The following is a 12,242-nucleotide window of genomic DNA, read 5'->3' as shown; positions in this document are numbered from 1 at the left end:
TTGCTCAGTATTGATTATTGTCATGTGCTTTTATCTATATTGGTGCAACAATACTAGTAATGTCCAACTTCCTGGCACACATTTTTATTTGCCTAATTATATCTTTGGTCTCTTGGTCATATTGTTTGTTATTTTCTTTCCCAACAGTTGATCCCATTGATTATTATATTTATCTAGAAACCAAAGAGGGAAACCCTTCCGGAAGTAATCAACTAATCTATATATAAACACAAACAATATTACAATTTTTAAAATTTTTTGAAGATTTTGAATTTTTTGTAATTATATATTATTAAAGTGCAAAGTGTTCCAAGTGTTATGAATAAATAACCATTCCAATAAATACAGTAATAAATACAAAGATGATCAGTCCACAGTCCTTCCAGTCTACAAAAATATCCACAATAGGTACAATTTATAACATAGTCCAACTGGTGAGAAGGAAGTTCAACAGGTAAGTAGAACAAGAAAACAGTTCAATCATTCAGCGTTGTAATTTTTGCTGTCACTTGTTGTTTCTTCTAGATATGGATGTGTGTTGACAACGAAGGATGTCCAGCCATATCGACTCAGAATAAGATCACATTGTCCCAAAAGCTACAGAACCAAGCCTACAGGTTTTGCCAGCTTGTAAAATCCCATTTCGTCTAACATTTCTTCACAGGCTCATAGCAATATAATAGACATCCAAAGATTCATATGGTCTATTTTTTCAACATCACCTAGTTGGTGCAAAAATCCGACAGACTAAAGTTGAAGAAATGTGTTAAGGTACTGGGAGCCTTGTGTTTAATCCTTTTGCTATTAAGAGTCCAGAATTTTTTTTTTCATTTTTTTGATTTTACAGCCCAGAATAAATATTTCCCATTCGCTTTTCCAGGCCTCAAATGTCTTAAATTTCGATATTTTTTTCAATATTCTTTTTTCAACTTCAAAATACTTGACAATATCTCTGTTCTGTTCAAATTTTTAAACTGTCTATAAAGGCTCCTAATTGATCTTTTTGGTGCCTTACAGTCAGATTCATATCAGTTGTTTCGGTTGGGTATGCCCTGCCCGAGGCTTTGTTGTTACCAAGAAAGGTTTAAAAAGGTCAATTAGTACAGTAAGAAATCCCATATTTCCCATATGGTTTAGACTACTGGAACACAATTCAATAAGAACACATCTAGCATTGTTCAACACAATTGAACAATACTGGTCACTTGCACATAAATATTTGGAGATGGGAGGTTTAAATACATTATATATTATAAAAAGATCTTTGTTCTGACATTTGAAATTGTGTTTTATTAATCTGATGTGATCTTTGTAAGTTGGGAAAGAAATATTCTTATAGTAAAAAAAAATACATTTAAGTTTAAAGCCTTTTGAACAAAGAAGGTTTCTTTCAGTCACAGCACCCTGCCCACATATGTATAATAAGGGGATAATAATGATTTACCTTAAAGTTCTGCTGAAGAGATCACAGGACAATGTGAAGGTATTTGAGCACTGAAAGTGCCACACAGTGCCATTAGCACAGGTGCCTCTAGGGACCTCATAGCAAAAACTGGGCTGTATTATTTGTACAGTTCTTTTAGGTCAGAAATATCTAATTCTACAAACTTTTAATCTCATCAATACTATAAAAGTACTGCTCTTTTTTTGTTCTACAAGATTTAAACCCTACGAGTTCCATTCTAGATAAGTTTATTCCATGAATGCTATAACCCTAGGAAGTTGCCCCACCCCTGTACTAATACAGACAAATGTAAAAGGGCAAGATACTCTTCTTCAGCCTCTCTGTGTTCCAGTAATTCTATTAATCTTCTGCTTTAAAAATCATACATTCGCATACAAAAGATATGCACCTGAATAGAAGTATTGCAGAAAAACATTTGATTTCCTCCAAACCATATAGTATTATCACACTTTTTACCAAAGCAGCTGAAGATATTAATACTCTAAAATGTATAAATGTTATTACATTTCACTTCTAAACAAAATGAGAGATCAGGTGAGTAAAATCAGCACGCACATCATAGTAATACACTTGTATACTCAATCATTTAGACATAGAGAAAGCTTCCGAAGCTGGAGCATGAAAGTATCTGAATCTGTCACAGGGCCATTATAGCTTGGGAAGCGTGCAAATTTTCCCTGTACTCACTCCATCCTCCACCCCCACCAAGAGAGATTATTCCTGAAGTTGTGGGACTCGTATAGATAGCAAGTTCTGCAGGCTGCAGTGACAAGGGAGAAGGATTAAATCACCAGGTCTGTACAGCTATTCATCCACACAGGTCCCACATTTTAGGAATAATCTTTGAGGGTCAAAAAGGACTGTCTGTGGGTTGGAAGAAAAACCAGCATTCCACTGGTGATCAGTGGGACAGACACATGCCAATATGTGGAACTGCTCTAACACAACTGTCTTACTTTCATCTCATTCATATTTGAAGAAAGAAAAAAGTCAGATTAGAGAAAGTGAAATCTTTACTCCAGATCCTGGCTTGACAGATCCTAAATAATAATAGTAGAGTGGCCTGAATTCAAGCAATCACATTAACCATAGTTAGTTTAAAACCATGAGTTTGTGTGATATCTGAACCAAGCCACCATGCCACTCTACCACAGCTAAAACCCATCACTGAAGGTATAACTACTTCCCTGTCCTACATACACTGTGTTGGAGCAATATGCTTCCACACTGTGCACATGAAGCTGAATGAAATGCCTACTTCTTTTCATCTTCTATTCCAGAGTGTATGATTTCCTTTAAGTGAATGCTAGAGGTCTAAGGCCACCATCTATACCCCTAACTGTAGCTATAGCCCTGAACAAAGTGGCAGGCAAGATTTTGCTAAATGGAAGTCATTCCTCTTCTCAAACCATATTAGAGCCATTTTGAGGCCTCTGGCTAATGCTGCTGTTGGGCCAAACACCAAGCTCTCTCCTTGGCCTGAGACTTGCTTCAATGTTATAGACAAACTGTAGCAAATTAATCTAGCTTTGAGATCTAATTACCTAAATAATGTGATTACCTAAATAATTTTCACAAAGGCTCTGCTATGATAACAATATCAGGGTTTATTGGGCTCCAGTTTGAAATATGCCTTATGCACTGGAGCATTCCAGGAACCCTAGCACTACAAAAAGGGGTCAGGGCTTCCACTCCTACAGATGACTTTAACCAATAAATGATTAGGATGGCCAAAAATCAAAGATATAAAATTTGATGTACAATATACTGTGGAAAGCCTTCCTGCACAAATTTGAACCTATCTAAGCTACCCTCTGTTTGGCATGTTTGTGATGAATGTCAGTATGGTTGAGCCCTACAGTAAAACTGCAGAAAAAGTCGGTCTTTTTGAGATGTGTCAAGTGACACATAAAAGTATGCATACTTTTAGGTGAGTTGCTATGTTAGTCTGCAGTAGAACAACAGGATTTGAGTTCAGGGGCAATTTAGAGACAAACAAGATTCTCAGGAGATTTAGGGATTTTCTGAAGAAGGGAGCTCTGACTCTCAGAAGCGTACACCCTGAAAATCTTGTTTTCTCTCTGATCTGTCAGTGTAAAAGCTCTTTGTTGGGTTCTCAGATCTTGTCAGCTTTCATAACTTCTGTGTGTGACCAGTTTATTTGCATAGAACAAAGGAAAGGATAAGGTCTTAACTGCCTCTCAGCACTGCAGGGTGCAGCCAACTTTGCAGGGCTGACTTGGAAGGTGACAATAAAATCTCTGAAGACAGGCATCTTCTGACAACCCAGATTCTGATGCACTGTCACCGCTATAAAAGAAGACAGACAAGGCAAAGTGAAGCACAATGCCACAGTTGCTCCCCACCATGCTACTTCTGACAACCCGCTAAGGGAATTTGCTTTAGTGTCTTTCATCTGATGTTTATGATTCTTTGGTTGACTTGGATTGTGTGTGTGTGTTATGTGCCATCAAGTCACCTCCGACCTATGGCAACTCTATGAATGAAAAACCTCCCAAATGTCCTCTCATTAACAGACTTGCTCGGAACCTGCAAACTGGAGGACATGGCTTCTTTTGACTTGGATTAGCCCGATGTGATCATTACTGTTAATTATATTAAAACTACTTTTATTGCCGCTGCATCTGAGCAGTTTCAGTCTAACTTTTATACTGTCGATTTGTGTTTTACTTATTTCCCTGATGTACTGAGAACCCTGAAAGGAGTATGGCATAAAGATACATTAAATAAATAAAATCTGGGATAATAAAACAGCAAGAATATATTAAGAATACACTTGGGATAAAGAGAACATCTGCGTTAATATAGCAGTTTAACTCTTTGGATTGGACTGAATTTCTCCTTAATCATTTCTCAAGAACAAAGAAATAATTAAAGTTGTTCAGTGAAAACAATCTTTAGGTAGCACAGGTGCTGAGAAAAATCACACTATCAGCAGTGATTAACTGAACTCAGTCAATACTTAAGACCTAGTGGTCTCAAATAGCCACTGAGAGTTTATATGTTTAACCAATTAATAGAAAGCTACCCACCTAATGTTAAGGTTTATGCAGCTGCTTTAGAATGTTTTTGTATTTCTACAACAGCAGCCAAAAATCTAACAACCTTATATGTAAGTCATCCATCTTTATTGCTCCGTAGCCTAGAACTCTCAGCAGTTGGAGAAGCAAAATCCTTATTAATTAGGGGAAAATCAGCTCTTGTCTGAGTTTTGAAAATCAGGGCAGCTTAAGAGTATGGGCTCAATAGATTCAATGCAATTAAGGTTGCAACTGCATGTTCCCTCTGAGTATGGAATATCGGTCTATCTGCTTGACAAGACTGCAGATGGTAAAGCATTAAGACATGCCAACATTATGGCACATAACACACACACACACACACACACACACACAATTTAACGTATTTAGGATATGTTAAATCACAAAAATAGATGGGATATGAACCAATAGGGGAATGCCAGCTGTGAAGGTTGAGCAAACTCTTCTTGACTTTACTGATGTTCTTTTATAATCCAGATGTTTCAAACACATTTCAATCAGAAAAATACTTTTTCCAGCAAGTAGAGAGGTTGCCTATGACAGTGTTTTTATTTTTGTAGGTAAACTCAAGGTACCTCCTGCACATCCAAACATCTCAAAATACAGAGAAAAAACTAGCTTAACAGGATAGGCTTAATGGAACAAGTAATCAGTTTATCACCATGATTACAATTTATCACGCTTAGCGATCAGGTAAAGTCTTGTGCAATAGCATTACAGGATTTTGGTCACCATTACAGTAACTGAAGTCATTAAAACTGAAGAAACCTTTCACAATAACCTAGTTCTTGTCCCTTCAGACCTTTAATTAGATACTCCTTTATATTAAATCTAGACTCTCTGATCCTCAAGAACCATATCATTTAATTACTTAGAAATAAATGGCCAAGGTTGGTGGTGGAGAGTACCCTCAAGTCATAGCTGACTTATGGCGACCCCTGGTGGGGTTTTCAAGGCAAGAGACTAACAGAGGTGGCTTGCTATTTAATTTAATTTATTGGATTTATACTCCGCCCTCCCCACATCAGCGGGCTCAGGGCGGATGACAACACAATTTAAAACATATATAAATATTGTCTGCCTCTTCAACCCTGGTCTTCGTTGGAGGTCTCCCACCCAATTACTAACCAAGGCCAACCCTGCTTATCTTAGATTTGACGAGATTAGGCTCACCTTGGCTATCCAGATCAGGGCAAATGGCCAAGGTTACACTTGTACTAAACAAGTTACCTGCTTTCTGATCAAAGTCAAATATTAGATAGTTAAGGAACTGTCAGCCAATTGCAATAGGAGCAAAGCAGAAACCACCACCAAGAAGCCAATAGACATAAAATGGCCCATGTGATTGTTCTGACCTTTCCTTGCTCATCTCTGCACCCATGCCTCTGATAAGAAAGCTGAGAAAACCCAGGAGTACAACCCTTCCATTAATATTTCATTATCCAAAGAAGAATGAAGGACAAGACTTGAGAAGGTTTATCAAACTGCAACCTCTATGATGTACAGATGGATAATGTTTAGTTTGCCTTCCCTCATACCTGCTATTGAACCACTTTAATTCACAACTTAGACTCATATGGGAAAAGAGAAGCAGTAACGAAGATATATTCCTTCCTGGTGCTGTAGATAATGAAAATATAAACCCAGCATTTCATTCTGTTTTTAAGATAAAAAGGGTCAATGAAATTATTCAATGCAATTCTAATCCTTAAGTAACCATCATTTTCTTATGAGCTTAATGAGAACAAGCCCCTCCCCATATATTTGCTCACCTCAAAGGATCCTCTGATTATCAAATGCCTGGTTTAGTGGTCCCTAAACTAGCAGGATTTATCCTGATGCTCTCATATGGAAATAGCTCACCTGCTGGAAAGTTCCAAAGAATGATTAGAGGCCTTTTCTCTTCTACTTTCAGAACTCCTTTACAACTATGGCCAAGAGTAATTGACTCGTGTTTGCTGGATAATAACCTGAGGCCAGAGAACCCATCTCACAATATAGTTTACCCCCATAACTCAATCCTGAATAGGGAATATCATTAAGCTGCTGCTCAGCCTTTGTCAGATAGCCCAAGCTGCTCCTGGATCTTCATCCACTGAAGTCACATTACTCCCACTTGAACTCTGTAGTTGGTTCTGCACCCGAGCCTCCTTCCCCAACTTCATAGTTTGCTTATTTCCTGGACATTTGCCCTCTTTGCTATCACTGAATCCCCTCCTTTGGAAATGTATTTATCCTCACTTGAATCCCCATCTTCATAGTTTCAGATTTTTCCTTCACACTGGGAATTCCCTGGCCTGGACCAGTTTTTCCTTCTTCTGCCCTGGACCACTACACAAGGGACTCTTCAGGACACAGCAACATATGTTTTTCCTTCCAACTATTTTTCCACAGATTCCCAAATTACTCACCACTGTCCCATTAACTAACTACCAATTACTAGGATTGTGTTATTCTATGGAAATGTTTTGTGTTGTTTCTTTTTCCTTACATTTCTATTCCCTTGCATTTCAGTTTCTAACATTGTATCTTGTATTTGAGATTCCCTCCCACTTTCTCTGTCTTGTTTTTCCTTCTTAACTAGAGTGATCAGACTGGGACCCAGGTATACACTCGACTGTTTACTAGACTGTAGGAGCCAGTTTGGTGTAGTGGTTAAAGAGCACGGGACTCTAATTTGGAGAATTGGGTTTGATTCCCCACTCCTCCACTTGAAGCCAGCTGGGTGACCTTGGGTCAGTCACAGCTTCCAGGAGCTCTCTCAGCCCCACCAACCTCACAGGGTGTTTGTTGTTGTGGGGATAATAATGACATACTTTGTAAACCACTCTGAGTGGGTGTTAAGTCATCCTGAAAGGCAGTATATAAATCAAATGTTGTTATTATTATTATTAGGCTTATATCCCACCCTCCCTGCACACAGTGACTAACAACAAGCATTTAAATACAGATTTAAAATACATATAAAAACAAATAAAACCAATGATTAAACATTAGTATATATCACAGAGGCTATATTAAAACCCTAAAGTGAAGACAGTAGAAGATGGACATGATCAGTCTCAGGCAGCATGGTGGGGGCACTAACAGCCAGAGGGGGACACTGTGAGGCCTCAACCATAGGCCCAGTGGAACAACTCCATCTTGCAGGCCCTGTGGAAGTGCAATAGATTCCACAGGGCCAGAATCTCCAATGGGAGAGAGTTCCACCAGGCCAGAGACAGGACCGAGAAAGCCCTGGCCCTGGTTGAGGCCAGACAAATGCCCCATGGGCCAGGGACAACCAGCAGTTGCTTATCAGCTGATCATAAAGCTCTCCAGGGGATGTACTGGGAGAGGTAGTCCTGCAGGTATGTCAATTCCAGTCTGTTAAGGACTTTAAATGTCAAAACCAGAACCCTGAACTTCAACTAGGAGCCAGTGCAGTTGGTATAGCATCAGGTGGATGTTTACCCTAAACGGTGTCCCTGTAAGGACAGGTGCTGCTGCATTCTGAACCATTTGCAGTTTCCAGGTCAGGTTCACAGGCAGCCCTGTGTAGAGTATGTTACAGTGATCCAGCCACTGAAGTGATCATTGCATGGATCACCATAGCTAGGGAGGAGAGATAGGGAGTAAAATGCCAGACCTGCTGAAGATGAAAAAATGCAGATCTGGCAACCGCTGAGACTTGGGCCTCCATCAAAAGCGCGATATCCAAGGTCACGCCCACACTCTTCACTATCGACACTATCGATGCAGACACCAACTGTACTCTATCTAAGGTTGGAAGCCGATCTCCCTACCCATCGTCCTCTTCAGAGGATTCAATTTCAGGCAGCTCTGCTTTAACCAAATCACCATGGCATCCAGACCCTCAGCCAAGGTATGCAGTAATAAATGGATTTTATCCACTTTAAATCTATATCCTCCAAGACTTTAAACAAAAAATTCCAGTACTCTGCATCTAAGAAAATCAATGCTGCTTTTCATTGTTTTTTGAAATACTCCAAATTATCAGCTGTATTTTAATTTTTTATTTATAAAAGTGGTTTTTATGTTTTATAACAAAATCAACTACAACAATCAACAAATAACAGTTCAACAAACGATAAGTAAAATGCAAATAACACAGGTCAGCTGTATTTTAGGCAGAAATCCACTTTGATCTTCATGAATAATATCCTGAAGGATTATTTAAAGTCTTCCAGTTAATATTGTTGTAAAAAGCTTGTAGTCATTATTTAATAGCAATATATGGGCCTATAATTTATCAAAGGCTGATCTTGAACCTCTTTTAGTATTAATGTTATGTTGGCCTTTTTCCATGTCTCAGGCATCTCTGAGATAGAGTTCATCACCTTTTGTAAAGGTTGTAGTTCATCCTCAAAAGACTAACAATTTCCTGGGAGGCCATCAGGGCCAGTACCTTCTCTAGCTTAATCTTTTTTATAGCAATCACCAGTTCTCTAATTGTTATAGGTTCATTTATAATTTGTCATAAAAAAACATGAAACCTCAGAATAACTGGGGCCTAAAAAATTTACCATTATTTTAGGTCACCATTTAAGAGAGCATTTCTAAGAAAACTTTTACAAGTATCTTATTGCCACATTCTACTCACTAAAACAATTAATTTTTCACCACCAGCATTTGAAGATGCAAATACTGCTTACATGTATCTACAAGTTCAAGTATCTCAACGCAATAATAATAAACCAAGTGCAGTATTTTACAGTAGGTGTAGGAGAAAATCTGAAGAACTTTGCTGAAAAGTCTAGAGCTTTTAGAGTGGCACTTAAAAGTAAATTTTTGCTATGTTTCAGTCAGGGCAGTGTAGCATCCCTTGAATAACTTGCATATTCTCCCCCACCCCCCACCCCCCAACACACACACACACACTCTCTCTCTCTCTCTCTCTCTCTCTCTCTCTCTCTCTCTCTGTATGCATGCCCTTTTCATATTGATAACTATATTACTATGATAATACAGGGGTATACAAATGCTAATACAATAATAAATATTATGTTACCTCTCCACTGTGTTGACTACAAACCATGTTAGCTTGACACCTGCTTCTAACTAGGGTTAGAAACTCTGTTCTAAATCAAAGCATGGTTAGTATTCAACAGTGTAAATAATAGTCTCTCACTGCAGATGCAATACTACCCATAATCTGTACTAAAATAAGAAGGCAAACCAAGTGGCATAGGAAAGGAGGGAGAGGCAACAGCATGTCCAGCATCTCGGCACATTCAAGCCATATCTGGCCACTTCATTGGCTTGTATCAAAAACTGTAAGTGATATCTGATCAGCAGATGGCTTGATTTCTAAGCAGCAGTTTCAACATACATTTAGTTTAATACTCAACCAGCACCTAGTAATGTTTTCCAGCCTGTTTTCAAAGCGTTCATCAATGGCTTATGAAGGAATGAGAAGTTATGGGTGTAGGGAAATTGACTGATCAAGTCAGCACAGAGTCAAGCCAATAGGAAGAATCCTGGGTCACATGAATTATTTTCACCATCATACTGATGATGCTCAGCGCATTGCCTTCAGAAGCACTGGACTACAAGGAATAGCTTTTAAAAGCTAGTTGTCTTTAATGCAGGCATGATTAGGCTTTTTCTGGTTTGTGGCTTTGTGAATCCAGTGTCCCAATAAACGGGTTATGCTGAGAAATCAATGGATGCTATTATATCTAAACAGCATTTATATTTCACAAAATATACTGAGATAACACCCATCTTCATTTCATTTTCATTCTAAGAAATTATAATCATCATGACAGTCACTGAAGTTAAACATGAAGTACATGAGTAAGGTAGCATGTTTGCATTTGCAAAACTACAAAAATCCATTATCAACATTACCTTGCTGGTTGGAGCTATACTGCTGATAAAGAAGGAAACCCTCACGGGAGAAAAGAAAATAATACAACTCCTGGTTCAGTTTGAAGCACAAATGCTAATAGTCACTTCTATTGCTTCATATAAACATTCATATAAGCAAGCAAGGAAACAAAAGTCCGGGAGAGTCACAAAAGGAGACCACTATACAGCTATAGCTATACAGCTTACATTCCTCTAGGGCAGTGATGGCGAACCTTTTTGAGCTCGAGTGCCCAAACTGCAACACAAAACCAACTTATTTATTTCAAAGTGCCAGCACTGTAATTAAACCTGAATACTGAGGTTTTAGTTAACAAAAAACAACTCATACAGTTGTCCCAACTAATTAACATCTCTCTCTCTCTCCCTCTCTCTCTCTCTCTTACTCACTCACTCACTCAGGAGCCACGAATGAAAGTAAAGCAAGTTAAATCAAAGCAGTTTGCCCTTCTTTAGACCAGCAGCCCTGCTTGCAAGCTCTCTCTCTCTCTCTCTCTCTCTCACTCAAGAGCCACGACTGAAAGTAAAGCAAGTTAAATGAAAGCAGCTTACTCTTCTTTAGAAAGCCAGCCCCAGCAGCCTTGCTGCTGCCTCCGCTTCCTGCTGCTAAAGAGACAGGCAGCAGGGAGGCAGCCTGGAGGAAAAGGAATCACGTGGGCAGGGCCAAAACCCATGTGGTCTCTGCTCAGAGCTACTGGAACGCCGTTGCAGGCGTTCCCCCTCCAAATGAGCCCTGAACCTAGCGATTGGCGACTTGGCTCGTGTGCCCACAGAGATGGCTCTGCGTTCCAGCTGTGGCACGTGTGCCATGGGTCCGCCATCGCTGCTCTAGGGTAATATTCCTACCCAAAAAAGAACAAATATTACAGTAACATAAAGGCATCAGCTTCACATAAGGTGTACAAATTCCCTTGACCTGTATCAGGCCAAGAACACAAGAAGTGTTATTTTTTATATCAGTAGGTTGAAACTATACCATGTGACATGGTGTTAGTACAGTAACTTGAATATTTTTTTTAAGTTCTGCTAACATACATCTTAAATGACGATTGGATAAATTTATAAAACGAAGCTTCTGGAAGTGGTGAGTGTTAGAAGAACTTTGTAACATTTATAAGGGCTACTTTCAGGGACAATTACTTGTGGAAGAGCTATGGTAAACTTTTTTTAAGATAGCAAGTCTATTTTGTAGATGGATATATACTGTTAGCAGTATTTGACAGAATTTTGGGAAGTGGTCCAGAAAATGTGCATCATTTCTGGAGAAGATATATGCTATTCTTCATTTGCAAATGCAACACTGATGTTCACATCAAAAAACATATGTACCTTTGTCTTGAAAACGGCATTTCAAAATCAGTCTTACACCTACTAACCAGTTGATATGCTAGAGAATCTTAGTCTAATACACTTTAGGGATACCACTATCAGCTAGACAGACTAGAATACAACTATTCTGATCTGCTACTAGTGTAATAGCGATTGTGTTAATTCATTTTACAATTAGCAGGCCTTGGAATCCTTATGTTTAATGAAGGCCATAAGTAATCCTGATGTTTAATACCATCTGTAGAGAACATTAAACTCCACAGAACTTGCAACTTTGATTTCTTCTTCCTTATGCTGCTATTTTGACTTATTTTTGTTTTTCAATCAAAATCTAGGAAAGACAAATGCCTATAGTAAAGTTTCTTAGAGCCTTTACTAAAATGTGTATTTTGGCTCTAGAGACATAGGTACACACATAGGAGTTTGAAAGCAAAATAAATTCCAGTTTTTGAAGCATCTACCTACACAATTACTTCTATAAGAACTAGATATACTAAGCCTTAGTTACAGTGAAG

General features: G+C 38.6%; 1 protein-coding gene across 3 annotated transcripts in view; it reads right to left on the bottom strand.

Annotated features, from left to right (window-relative positions):
• The window catches only part of ARMC8 (armadillo repeat containing 8), a 106,274-nt gene that overhangs the window by 77,694 nt on the left and 16,338 nt on the right, over positions 1–12,242 (bottom strand). The window lies entirely within an intron of this gene.

The sequence above is a fragment of the Eublepharis macularius genome, chromosome 6 (assembly GCF_028583425.1).
Source record: "Eublepharis macularius isolate TG4126 chromosome 6, MPM_Emac_v1.0, whole genome shotgun sequence".
Classification (NCBI taxonomy): domain Eukaryota; kingdom Metazoa; phylum Chordata; class Lepidosauria; order Squamata; family Eublepharidae; genus Eublepharis; species Eublepharis macularius.
The sequence above is the reverse complement of the archived record's forward strand: the minus strand, read 5'-3'. Positions and strand labels throughout refer to the sequence as shown.